General features: G+C 46.5%; 1 pseudogene across 1 annotated transcript; it reads right to left on the bottom strand.

Moving 5' to 3' along the window:
- Window positions 1-9,413: 9,413 nt before the first annotated feature.
- Window positions 9,414-10,393, bottom strand: LOC309375745 (peptidyl-prolyl cis-trans isomerase B pseudogene; annotated as a pseudogene). Its single transcript has one exon. The product of its transcript is annotated as a peptidyl-prolyl cis-trans isomerase B pseudogene (transcript).
- Window positions 10,394-13,853: the final 3,460 nt, after the last annotated feature.

Genomic DNA, 13,853 nt, shown 5'->3' on the forward strand with positions numbered 1-13,853 from the left:
GGATGCGGGTCCGAGAACAGCCACAATGGAGATGGCAGAAAAATCCCTCACAGAGCCTTTGGGGAGGGCTAAGCCAGGGTGTGGCCCTCCAGAGGTCCTTGGCCCCCAGCTCCCATCAGCCACCCAATAAGCACAGCCGTCACATCAGGGATGAGGGTGGTCCAGCAACCTCTGACAAGGACCAGAGTTTGCCCCACACACCCTGTTTTAAAGGCAGGCCCCTCTGACACTGGCATCCTGGCCTCCAGAAGTCCAGGGCTGGCTTACATCATGGCAGATCAGCACTTGCTGCCTGCAGTGGTGGGAGACTTGGGGGCTTTAAATGATCGGTCAGTGATCAAATAAAGATTCTTATTAATATTATTATTGCAGATTTGGTTCCCTGCCCATCCTTCACTATATGGTCTCAATCTGGGTTACAGCAATGTAAAAAAACAATATTAGAATCCATTCAAACAACTGGCAAAAGGATAATAAATGCAACTGCAAGCGCATTCTGAACACCTTCAGCAATAGTATCTTGCTCATCCTTACAACAGCCCTATAAGGTAGGCAGTAAGTATTATGACTTCCCTATTTTATTCTGTCAGTCTGTCAATTTATAAGCCTGCCCTTTGTCAAACAGCTCCAGGACTGGTTACATGCAAATAGGAAACGCATACAAAATAGGTTAGGTGAAAACTTACAAAAACACGAATAAACAGCAACTGATCACAACACAGAACCACTGCATTCTAGCTCTGGGCACTCAGGTGCATCATTGCCAAGGTAAAGAGTGTCGGCACCAGATACACCTCAGAGGGGAGGGCATCGCTATCCTGTGCCCCCTCCCCATGGACTTCATTTAGACTGCAAGAAGGACCTCATCCCTTGTTGATTTCAACACACAAGCAAGTCAACACAGTTGAAAGCATCCCCTTGGGAGACCAAAATATTCTGGGCTTTACAATGATGAACTTTTAAAATCACTGGCAGAACCAGCTTGCTTGAGAAAGAAGGGAGATCAATTTACGTTTTTGTGTAAGAATGCAGCCAGATCAATCAGATATATGTACTAAGCTTAGTCTTTTATCCTCACGATGCCCTCCATATGTTTTGGTCTACAACTCCAACAGCCATGGCAGCTGGGGCTGATGGGAGCCATGGTCCATCTGGAGAGCACCAGGTTGGCAATGGTTGTGGCAGCTGGTTAGGGGGTATGGCTGGCAAGGAAAGATTTAGTGGCTGGCTAAGATCACCAGTTCCTGGTTGCCACTTCTTGCCATGACATAAACTCAGAGAGAACTTTCACATCTCTTTCAAAGCAAAATAAATTTTCAGCTGAGCTAGTTCATAGATTTGTTGTACAGAGAGATTATTTGCATGTCAGGAAGTACACACAAACAACAATCACATGTTTTCTTCAGCCTCAAAAAGGCACATATTGTGATGTTTTAGTAACATGGAAATATGTAAATCAATTTATAGATAGTGAATAGCAAACAGCAGACAGCTGATCACCTGAACATTCTTTAACCAGTTGACAGCACCACTTGCTACCTTTCCACTGCCATACAGAAGGTTGGCAACAAGCATGGAGGGATAACAACAACAACAACAACAACAACAACAACAACAACAACAACAACAACAACAACAACAACAACAACAACAATTTATGCCATGCCCATCTGGGTGGGTTTCCCATCTGGCTGGGACAGTATGGTGTAGTGATTGGAATAAGACTTACTGGGCAACCTTGGGTCAGTCAGTCTCCCAGCCTAGCCTATTTCACAGGGTTGTGGTGAGGATAAAATGGGATGGGAAGAACCATGTGACCACCTCAAACTCCTTGAAGGAAGGGTAGAATATACATATATTTAAACAAATTGCAGGCGGGGGGAGAAAGAGAAAGACCTTGGTGCTAAAACATCCACTTTGCATGCGAAAGGTCCAGGTTCAATCCCAGGCAGCTCCAAATAGAGCTGGAAAGACATAATTTCAAACACTGCAGAGCTGCTACCAATAATTGTGCAGGCAATTCTTACTGAGCTAAATAGTCCCATAATTTTGGCTTTGTCTTGTTCCCATTAAGGCCCACCTTTCCCCTTGTATTATAAATGGAAGAAACACAAAATAACTGTCAACCTCCCTCAGTCTGGGGCTCCATGCAAGATCTCATCTTGTGGAATTGCATTGATCAGGAGAATGGTGATGAAGCAGCCCAGAGCTACACAGGGGGAACTTGTCAATGATCTCAGGGCAGCTGGGACCATAGTCACCATGAAAACAGTTGGTAACACACTACGCCATGAAGGACTGAGAACTTGCAGAGCCCGCAAGGTCCCCTTGCTGAAGACAGCACATGTACAGGCCCGTCTGCAGTTTGCCAATGTGCATCTGAATGACCCAGAGGAGAACTGGGTGAAAGTGTTGTGGTCAGATGAGACCAAAATCGAGCTCTTTGGCATCAACTCAACTCGTGGTGTTTGGAGGAGGAGGAATGCTGCCTATGACCCCAAGAACACCATATCCACCGTCAAACATGGAGGGGGACATATTATGCTTTGGGGATGTCCCCTTGTAATTCAGTCACTGCTGCCATGCTGGTGTCTCCCCTTGACAGAACTGTAGTCCACTGTAACTTACAGACTCACTGTTAAGACCAAGTTCATGAAAGACAATCTTGCTCAGCTACGAGTGATCGCCAAAGAAGAGTCCTCTTCTCTAGCCAGCATTCCTGAAGGCGCAGAGAGAAGAGAATCAGTGCCCACCCTTTAAGCCCCACCAGAGCTGAGAACGAGCAGAGGGTGCAGCTAACAATAAACAACTAAATCGTAGTGGAAAGGTTAACACTCTCTGCAGAGACATCCCATGCAGATCTTCTGGTGTTTTGTCATTGCAATGCCACAAATACTCAATAACATTGGACTGAAAGGAACCTGAGTTTTTATATATATGCAAGGCAAGGGATAAGGTTGTGTCTTGCTCCTTTTGCAGGACAGTTGCCCAGGACCATCTGTGTGCAAAATGTGTGCCTCAGGCCTGAGCGACATCTATATTGGGTGACTTTCTTCCTTTCCAAGAATCACCTTTCTGAATGACCTTTTGACAAGAAAAGTGCCCAAGGGTTGTAAAGAAATCGGAAGTCCACTTCTTAGAAACACTCTGCTGCCTTATCAGCGAGACGGCTCTGTCCAGCCATACCAGTTTCTGCATCGCTTTTGACCACCAGCCTTTTCTGCCCTTTGGCTTTCCTGCCTCAGGAATCTCTGCCTTGAATGCAAACAGAACTACGTCTCCCAGAATGCAATGCCACATCACAGGGAGGGTTGAGGCTTTGAAAAACACATGAGCGTAAATTTCTCGGATTAAAAAAACAAAAAAGCAACAACCCAAAGAGGCGGGAGAGGAATCAAAGCCTCGAGCGTCATGTCTAGGAATAGAAACGGGAGTGCTGCCAAGTTATTACAGAAGATGAGTAATCCACTTAAGTCATTCCTCTAAACACCATTCCTTGTAAGAGAATTAAAATATCAGCTTACATCACCAAATGCAGCTCAGAGGCTGAACGAAATCTGTGCAGGCATTACGCTTGGATTGCAAGCATGAGTAAGATCTGGAGGGCAAATGAACAGACTGTTCAGGACTCAGATTCCAGAGGAGGAGGAGGAAAGTGAGGCGGGCAAGATTTTAGTCCTTTCCAAGCAAGAAGCGGTCATAAAAACGCTGTCAGGAGATCTCAGTCAGAAATTAGAAGTAGAATTATAAGGAGACCAGGAAGGAGAAAAGACCACTGTATATTTTCAGCACTGTCCCATCAACATCTCTAGAGCAGAGCATCTCAAACGTCTGACACCAAGGCACCTTTAAATAACCCCCACAAAAGCCTGGCTGCAAACAGGCGGCTCATTGAATTGATAAAGCCTGAAAATGTTTACTTTTAGAGGTGAAACTATAACGTCACTTGGGAGATTAGAGGATGTTATATCGCAACGTTTTTCTTAAAACTTTAAAGAAACTGTGTATATTCCCTGATCTAAATTGCCCTCCAGATATTGCTCTTATCACCCTCCAGGGTGTAGCGGGAGAGACAGCTACAGTATGGGAACCTGGCTTTTCAACAGCAGGTTCAATAGAATGTAGGAGAGGGCAATACTGGTCAAGGAGATTGTGTGAGATGGGGAAATAGCTCCTCCCCTTTCCCCAGTGCTCTAAAGTAAATACAGTAAAAAGCAAGGAGATTTGTGTGTCTTTTCACCGTTAGGGGCCACAATCTATTTATTTAGTTAGTTTATTTAACATAATTGATATGCCTCTTAATCATGGGGGTGGGGTGGAACACGTTACACAATCTATGCAAAGTGATGCAATTTTTTATCATCATTGTCGTCGTCGTTGTTACTGTTAAATTTATCTCTCTACTGCTCTTCCTCCCAAGCAGCAGCCCACAGTCGAGTGCAGCACCATTAAACTACAGTGAGGCTAGAAGATGAAACCAGTAAAAACAAACTCCCGACAGCAGAGCCAAACTTGAACATGCTGGTGCACACAACATCTGCTAGGACCCCAAGGCATTTACCTTCCAAAAGCCCAGCTGAACATGTATATCTTCAGGCTGATGCCTGAAGACCACAAGCAGATTTCCACAGAGAGAGAATTCTATAATTGGGGGGCTGCTACCAGGAAGGCCCTGCCCCATGGAATCACACGCATGCACTGGGCCAACCCCACTGGTAAGAAGAGAAGCAGGTCTTCCTCATCAGGATGCTGCTGCTCGGCTCCTTCCTGGGGCTGCTGCTGCTCTGGTTGTTGCTCTTGCCCCGCGCTGAAGAGCCCAGCCCGGGGGACAGGATCTGGGTGAGTTGCTGCTTCCCGGCCAAGGGAAGGCAAAGGAGGAGGCAGGGTCTCTGCGCCCGGATGGATGGTGGACCTCCTTCCCAGCCCTCCCTTTGCTGCCTGCCGCCCAGCCGCTTCGGAGCCGCCGGGCCAAAGCCCTCTTCCTCTCTGCCTGGGCGCCTTCCTCTTCAGCCTGGGCCAGCGGGCCGGGAGGGGGCGTCTTCTGTGGCGGCTGCTGTCCCTGCCCAGGCTGAGGTCTGAGGAAGCGGGAGGGAGCAGCGAGGGGGCCAGCAGGGAGTTGTGGCCGACAAGGTGGCGATGCTTGGGCCCTCCTACCGCAGCGGGGACTGTGGCCGCGGGGGCTCCCAACTCCACCTCTTTCTTCTAACTCTCCCCCCTCCCATTTTTTTCCCTCCAAAATATAGTCTGGCCCCCCACAAGATCTGAGAGACAGTGAATCGGCCCCCTGCTGAAAAAGTCTGAGGACCCCTGCATAACTCCTTGCCCTAGAAATGCCCAAAGATCCCTGAATAATTGGTCTGACCCTGAGACATGACCATTCTGCTTATGAATGGGAGGAAGTCATCTTGGAGCAAAAACTTATGTGAGAGACTCCCCTGCGGGTGGGCAGTTGTACTGAGTCCATGCAGCCCTGAGGAAATGATCCAATCAGGATAATTTGGAATTGTTGCATGGAAAGAGGCAGTGCCAATGAGGCAGACCTTGCTGAGATGCAGTGGACAACAATTTCTGTTATTTAGTTAATAATGAGTATACTGTAGTTCTGAACACAAACGAGCTGTTTTCTCATGGACACAGGGCTGGCAGCAGACTACAAGGGCCCACCACCAAATGATCATGACGGTCCACTTTCTCTTCATCTGACACTGCACCACCACCACTTGCCACCCCTACCCCCGCCAGCTCCCAAGTGGCATTTTAGCAGTGAATGCTAAATTGGCTTCCATTTGTGAAAGCTGCCCGCCATTTTAATTTACCCAAAATGCAACACTTCAGCATTGACCTATAGCATTGACCCATGCTACTGGTCTGTTGGGCTTTATGAATTTTACAGATCTACGGACCAGGACATTGCAATTTGGTGGGTAAATTAAGGTGATGGGTGACCAATGTGGTCCAATGTCAATTCAAAGGAAAGACCGCCACTAGAACAGCCATCTATGGACCCTTCTGAGCTGACCAATTACCAACTTGGTATCAAACCAAAATGGCACCCTAAGGAGCTCTGATGCACACTTTTAGGATTCCTGTTCTACTGTGCTCATCTATAAACCAACATCCATCCATAAGTCATCAAAATGGTTGCAGTTTTGTTTTCTACTCCTGTGCCTTTGACACAGAGGTGTTAAGCTGCCCCATCCCTATTAACCCTGGGACAGGCAAAAGTTCACCTACAGGATTTCTGTAGGCTTCTGTTACCAGCTCAGGCACTGGCTTATGTTACTGTATTTTAAAAAGTTGGCAACTTTCGACTGCTGACTGTTACTCTGAAACTTCCCTTCCCTGGAGGCTCTAAGACCGAGCCTGAGCATCTTCTGTTGAGTATTCTGCACTTAGGGTGGGGGATCCAAATTCCTTTTCTGAATATCGGTTAGACTTCATCTCAGTTGTTCAGATGTTTCTGTCTGTTATAGTGAAATGGGACAGGTTGCTATTTCAGCCACAAAACCATCTGTTAGACACCCACCAAGCTGGTCTCTGCATCTCTCCCCAATCCCTGCCCTGCCACATCCCTCCAGGTGTGCTCCTGGCCAACTGTTCAAATTCTTTCTTCCCCTCCCTGCTAATTAACATGGGCACGTGCAAACCAATTGGCCAGATGTACTGGGGACAGCCCCAATTTTCTGTTCTCTCCTTTGGCCAACCACCAGTTCCTCTTTTGCCTTTGAGGGAGATTTGCAGGGACTGTGCCTTTGTCTTACTGTGAGAGTGTGCGCAAATTTCAGCTCCATCTCTGGGGCCTCTCACCAAGCAAGGAAACGGAGCCATCATCTTGATTCCTATGTGGGCCAATTTATCACCGCCACCTGCCCAGAAAGTAAGGGTTGTCACCAATGACCTTCTCAAAGTAGACCCATTGAAACTAATGGACCCAAATAAGTTGTGTCTATTGATTTCAATGGGTCTACTCCAAATAGGACTAGCACTGGCTGCAGTCCCATTGCATGTTTCATAATGTGCTTGCACATGAAGGTGTCTTAGAAACTACACCTATTCCAGAACGCAGCTGCCAGACCAGTGACTGGGAGTGGCCTCCAGGACCAAATAACAACGGTCCTAAAGGATCCATACCCTCCAACATTTCTCCAATGAAAATAGGGGTCCCTTTACCCTTTACCCAGTCACTCTGGGCAGCTTCCAACATATATGAAAACATAATAAAACTATACAGGGCTGCTTTCAGGCGTCTTCTAAAGACTGCGTAGTTACTTATTTGCTTGGCTCAGGGGTCGCATGACTCCATACCTTCCAACATTTCTCCAGTGAAAATAGGGATGTCCTAAGGAAAAGTCTTCCAGGATCAAATCAGAAACTGGGACAGCTTCTGTAAATCTGGGACTGTCCCTGGAAAATGGGGACACTTGGAGGGTCTGAAGTGGCTCCCAGGACATTTCTGAGCACAATTCAAAGTGTGGGTGCTGAGATTTAAAGCCCCACAGACATAGAAAATGCTTGTGTTATTTTTCTCCATAACCACTCAGGTTAAAAGGCAGGGTTACCAACTGACCAAGGAATTTTGCTCTGGGCTGCTCCCGTTCTTCGACAGCAGATGATCTAACAAAAAATTCAGCAGCTGAGGCTTCTCCAGGCATGGAGATAGGCTTCCTTGCACACTAATATCTGCATATCAGGCTCCTGTTGAAAGCACTGAAGGAGAAGGGGCCAGTTGGAGACCCTATGAAAATGGTGTTCCTTTAAAGAGGCTGTGATCAGTGCAAATTATAGCTGCCCAAACTGTAATGAGATATCCTGAAGAGCTGGGCCAGTTTAACAGTTAAGGTCTAAAAATTTCAGTAGAAGCAACCTGTGGTTTGGTTGCATTCTTTCTAACCAGGGTCAAAGGAGTTGGGATATGACTCATTTTAAATTTTTTTACTTGTTCGTTTTCAGAACGGCTTGGGCTTTCCGGAGTTGTATTAATTGCGGTTTTGAGGTGTCTGACCAAATGAGTGAGTCTACAGGGACTTTCCAATATCAGAATGAAAGGCCCAGCTTTGCAAGCAGCAGCAGAGCTCACTCGCAAGAATATCAGGGCTGCTCCATGAGAGCAGGAGTCAAAGAGCCATTTGCACAAGGGCACCTGAACATGTAAGGTTGCCATGTTTTTCACCAGTCTGGCTCCTGTGCCTTTAACAGCAACCTGGTGTGGCCAAAATTAAGCTCCCTCCTCCACCACCTTCATCACTTTAACGCGAAAGTGGGAAAAACTTTGGTTTGTTGAATTTCTTCATGGAAGGCACAGAAGCAGGGCTAGACCCATTTTGATCAAATTGGGGGGAAATGGTGGGGAGGCTGAGGTTTAACAGCCTCAAACATCTCACAGATGAAAATCAGGAAGTTATTGTATGTTTCTAGCATGCACACGCTTGTGCGTGTGCACACACACACACACACAGTGGCCTTGTCAGCACCAGCACAACCACAATTCTTCCATATTGTTGCACTTCCTTTTTGTGTTGTTGGGTTCTGTTTTGCAACAGTCTGCCCTTCCTTGATTTAAAAGCCAAGAGAGTGTTTGTTCTTTCGACTCAATATATCCTATCCTATTCTGTCCAAAAATATTACCCACACAGTAGGGCAGAGAGTCTCTGCCAGTTAGTGCAGACAACAATGATCAAATTAGAGCGAGAGTTTGACTCGGTACAAGAGATTTTTGTAGTGTCACCTAATAGTGAGCAATCTTTCAAGTTCTCCAGAACTCTTCATCAGGCTGCATGTTAAGCCAAAGATAGCGGGGGGGGGGGGGGAGAGAGAGAGAGAAAAAGCTGCCTTGATGATGAAGACACAACATCTTCAGACTGAAACAGTTGTAAGAGCATCTGGTCCAGCATCCTGTTCTCCCACCGATGAATAAGATGCCTACGGGAAGCCTCAGAGCAGGACCTGAGCACCACAGCGCCCTCCCCTGGGGACAGTGGAGGCAGAACACAGCCATCACGGCTGGTAGCCACGGACAGCCTTCTCCTCCAAAGGATGGCTTCCAGGAGCCATAATGCAGAGCAGACTGATTTTTTCAGATAACAGCAAGGCTTGTTTCAGGTTGCACCTCTCTCATCTAAGTCCATGCTGGTTTTGACCTATGAAGCTTCGTGGACCAGCTTTGCCCATATATGAAGCTACACAGACTCTGAGATCAGCATCTTGTTGGTGGCAAGGAAGAGAGAGAGAATTGATGACAAGATCAAGATTTGGGACAAGTACTATTTGGTAAAAGAACCCCAGCAGAGATTTAAAATTACAAAATATGCAGCAAAGCGTGGAAATATAAGATGTTAGACCTTTAATATATGCCCTTCTAAGTTAATTTCAAAGATTTTTGTTTTGTTTTTTACAAAAACACAATGGTTGCATTTATTGGTCCTTGTGCTTTCTCACAAAACAGAATGGAACACCCATTGCCCCCCCCCCAGCCCTAGAAGCCACTTGGATGACCAGTGGCTGGTGGAATGAGTTGTGACAAGAATGGAGCCCCCCCCATGCCGAAGAGTGTGGCTGGGGGAAGAGTGGGCAGAAAGGGAGCAGCAGTGGGGACAGTCCATCTGCTCTGGGGGGGGGGACGATGCAAGGCCTCTGTGTGTAGCCCCCTCGCAGCCCTTTGCTAGCCAGAGTCTGGCCCTCCGGCAGCCGCCCAGTTCTTCTTTGGCAATGGCAAATGGCTTCGCCACCTTGATGGTGTTGCAGTCAGCAATGGTGACGTCCTTCAGGGGTTTGTCTCGACTGTCTTTGTATTCTCCACTTTTCTCACTACATCCATCCCTTCCAGGACTTTGCCGAAGACAACATGCTTGCCATCCAGCCATGACATCTTGACATTGGTGATGCAGAACTGAGAGCCACTGGTGTCCTTACCGGCATTGGCCATGCTCACCCAGCCAGGCCCATAGTGCTTCAGCTCAAAGTTCTCATCAGGGAAATGGTCCCCGTCGATGCTTTTACCTCCTGTTACATCTCCCCAGGTGAAGTCTTCCCCCTGGATCATGAAGTCCTGGATCACACAGTGAAACTTGCTGCCTTTGTAGCCAAAGCCTTTCTCTCCTGTGGACAAGGCAACAAAATTCTCAACCGTCCTCAGAACTGTCTTTCCAAAAAAGCCGATGACAACTCACCCCACATCTTCATCCCCAATCTGCAGATCAGAATACACCTTGGCCATGACCTTGGGCCCCTTCTTGCGCTCCTCCACGTGAGCAGCTGGGAAAAGCAGCAGCAGCAGCAGCAGCAGCAGAGAGCCGCCCAGGCCCAGCAAGGCTGTGACTGCCAGCAGCTTCCTCTTCCTCCCCCCGCAGCCCCAGCAGCGCCAACCCGGCCACAGTGCCCGCCAGGCAGCCAGCATCTGCCCCCTTCCCTTCTCTCTTTAAGTTCATTCCAAATTTCCCCTCTTCCACTAACATAGAAAAAGATCATATATTTGGTTAAGCTAAAAATTGGTTTACTTACAAACTCTCCAAATGTCAGGTCCATGTTTTCATACATCAGTCAGAAAACACAGGCAGTAAAGCTTGGCTTAGTTACAGTGGTGAAAGTTCCTAAATTATTGGTATATGGGCACAAGAAAGGCTTGTGAAAGCCATGGAATCTGAGCTTGGAGCTCAGGCCTCTCTACACACTGAGCTTCTCAGTGGAACAATAGGTTTGGTTACTTTCCTCTCAAGGAGCAGGTGATGTGGCAGGTCAGTTTATGGCATTAATCTGTCCATGCATTAATTAGACATAAGCATTTTGGTTATATGAGGCTGGTTATGAGGCCCTTCTCTTTGTGTCACATCTGAGAGATATTCAGAGGTTGAACTGCCTTTTCTGCAGTTGTCTCCCATTTAAAGAAGATTCCTGTGGAATGCTTTCCCCACGAAGGCCTGCCGTTGACATCTTTCCAGCACCAGGCAAAGAAGTTTTAGTTCTCATGGACATTTGGACAGCATTGATTGTCAAGCATTTGGTGATTACTAGTGTTCATCCTGTGTGGAATTCTACTATTTTAAATTATTTTTCTTCAAATGAACACTTCTAGTAGTCTGCATTGATATTTTATTACAGTTTTACCTTGGTTTTCAAACGCCTTGGTTCCCAAATGCCAAAAACCTGGAAGTAAGTATTCCAGTTTTCAAACATTTTTCGGAAGCCGAACATCCAAAGCGGCTGTCGGCTATTGTTTTCAGGGCACCTGCAGCCATCAGAAGCTGCACCTTGGTTTTCGGAAGTCAAACGGACTTCCAGAACCGATTAAGTTTGGTGCTTTGGTTTTTGCTATTTACAGTATTTTTCTTTCTTTTTTTTAGGCTTCTTTGGTTAATTTGTTTTTGTGACTGGGTGGAACCCAGTTCAGCTACTGATTGTGTGACTGCAGAAGTGGTTAAAAGCCGCCCCATTGACTATCATCAGTGCAGGTAAGGAATTTTTTAAAATTATCTTTATCATCTACAATACTGACATATTTATTTTATAGTACAGTACATTGATTATTGCTTTCATTTTATGGATCAGTGGTCTTGTTAAATAGTAACATTCATGTCAAATTGCTGTTTTAGGAGTTGCTTTTAAAAGTCTGGAACGGATTAATGCATTTTGCATTTCTTTCTATGGGAAAGTGCGCCTTGGTTTTGGAATGCTTTGGTTTTGGAAAAGACTTCCAGAGCGGATTAAGTCTGAGAACCAAGGCACCACTGTGCTGTAAATCACTTTAGGATACCTCTGGATGCATGACATTATATGTAAATATAATAAACGCTCTGTGGTGCAAGGGGTTAGTGCATCTGGCTGTTAACCAGAAAGCTGATGGTTTGAACCCACTCGGGGACAGCTGTGGGCAGGATTCCTGCACTGCAGGGGGTTGGATTGGATGACCTTCGGGGTCCCTTCCAACTCTATGATTCTACAATTCTGATTCTAACTAAACCATTGGGGAAAAGAAACAAAAATTGCAGGAATTTTTTTAAAATCCAGCCATAATTGGATTTCTCAGGTCCCTTGAGAGGCAGAGAGAAGTGAAGAGAAACATGGCAGCAGCGGCAGCAGCCGTTAAGAGGAGCAAAGTTTTTAAAGAAGTATTTTAAGAAGCCAAGAGGGATGAATGAATCTGTCAGTTTCTGTTTCTCTTCTCATTTTTTCCAATCTCACCTTCTGTTCTCCACATTTCTGCAACAGTTTGCATTTTCTTTTTTTAAAAAAAGATTCATCATGAAAATTCATCAGCATTAAATGCAAATTTCTCCTAAAGTACCTATTTATGTATGCATTTCCCCATCTTGCAAGAAATTTCCTGTAATATTATGCATTAGTGTATGTTGTTTTTACTAACATATACATTATGTACACACATTTTCCCAATGTAGACATTTTTGTACATTTGCAATTTTGCGCTACAAAATGTGAATAAGAGCGAATTTTAAAGGCCAACTGCTCTTCAGTTTGCACATGGTTTGGGGAAGTGCAAATTAGGTGAGGCTTGCCAGTGTTGAATTCCTCCTTCATTCCTTAGGCAACAGCAGTGAGGTCTCCTTCTCCTCCTCCTCCCTGTCTTCCACCCAGAGGTCCTTCTTCAGAGCCAGGCATTTGGGCCACAAGAGTGTCTGTGCTGCTCCGCCACCTCCGCTCTGCTCCAGCAGCCCCCTGGCCCTTTCTCAGAGCGGAGGGGAACAGGGAGGACATCCCTCCAGGGGGGGCTAGAGGAAGAGCAGTACTTGAAGCAACTCAGGCTGGAAGGGCTTGCCACAACATCTGTGTCCCTGCCAGGGGCCTGGTGCTTCGATGGCCACTTAAAGGTAAAGGTAAATGGACCCCTGACCATTAGGTCCAGTCGTGACCGACCCTGGGGTTGCGGCGCTCATCTCGCCTTATTGGCCGAGGGAGCCGGCGTACAGCTTCCGGGTCATGTGGCCAGCATGACTAAGTCACTTCTAGCAAACCAGAGCAGCACATGGAAACGCCGTTTACCTTCCCGCCAGAGTGGTACCTATTTATCTACTTGCACTTTGACGTGCTTTCGAACTGCTAGGTGGGCAGGAGCAGGGACTGACCAATGGGAGCTCACCCCGTTGTGGGAATTCGAACCGCTGACCTTCTGATCGGCAACCACTAGGCTCTGTGGTTTAACCCACAGCGCCACCCACATCCCTTTTGATGGCCACTTACGCATTGCCAAAAGGGAGGGCAAAAAAGGACACTGATTTGCATACACTCAGTTAGAAATAAATTACTATTATTTAACTAGAAACCCAATTCATGACTGCCATGCCCACCTGCTCAGTCGGGTGTCCGGGTGCTGCTAAGTGTGGAAGGGCAATGCCAAGCCCTCCCTCACCTCCCTGTTCTTCCATCTGATGGAAGAGGACTTGGAACGGGCAGCCCTTCAACCAACGGACAGGCCTCTGTTAAGCAGGGTGCACAGCCACCCTCACGAGGAGACCGGTGGGAATCCCAGGCAAGCCACTCAGCTTCCTAAGCAAAGAACAGGACAGAAGTGTGAGAGGCTGTTATATGTTGTATATATTATATGTTAACCAACCAAAGCATGAGGCCAGTTTTCATTTCTGTATTCTGAAACCCGTTCCATTTAGCTGATCTGGTGGGAACCATGATATTATATCGAGAGAACACAATTCTCTTTATACTAAGAATCCCCTTTATAATCTAACCACGTTTAAAACGGTTTTTAAAAATCCCCACTTTGTGACTCAAACAAAGCCAGCAAAAACATCAAATGGACTTGTTAAAAAAACAGTTTTATGAAAGGCAGCATAAACAGGTAAGAAATGACTGATCAAAGCTGCCAGATTCTGAGCTGCAGCAAAGGAAGC

The sequence above is a fragment of the Podarcis melisellensis genome (genome assembly GCF_964234715.1).
Source record: "Podarcis melisellensis genome assembly, chromosome: 8".
In the NCBI taxonomy this organism is placed as follows: Eukaryota; Metazoa; Chordata; class Lepidosauria; order Squamata; family Lacertidae; genus Podarcis; species Podarcis melisellensis.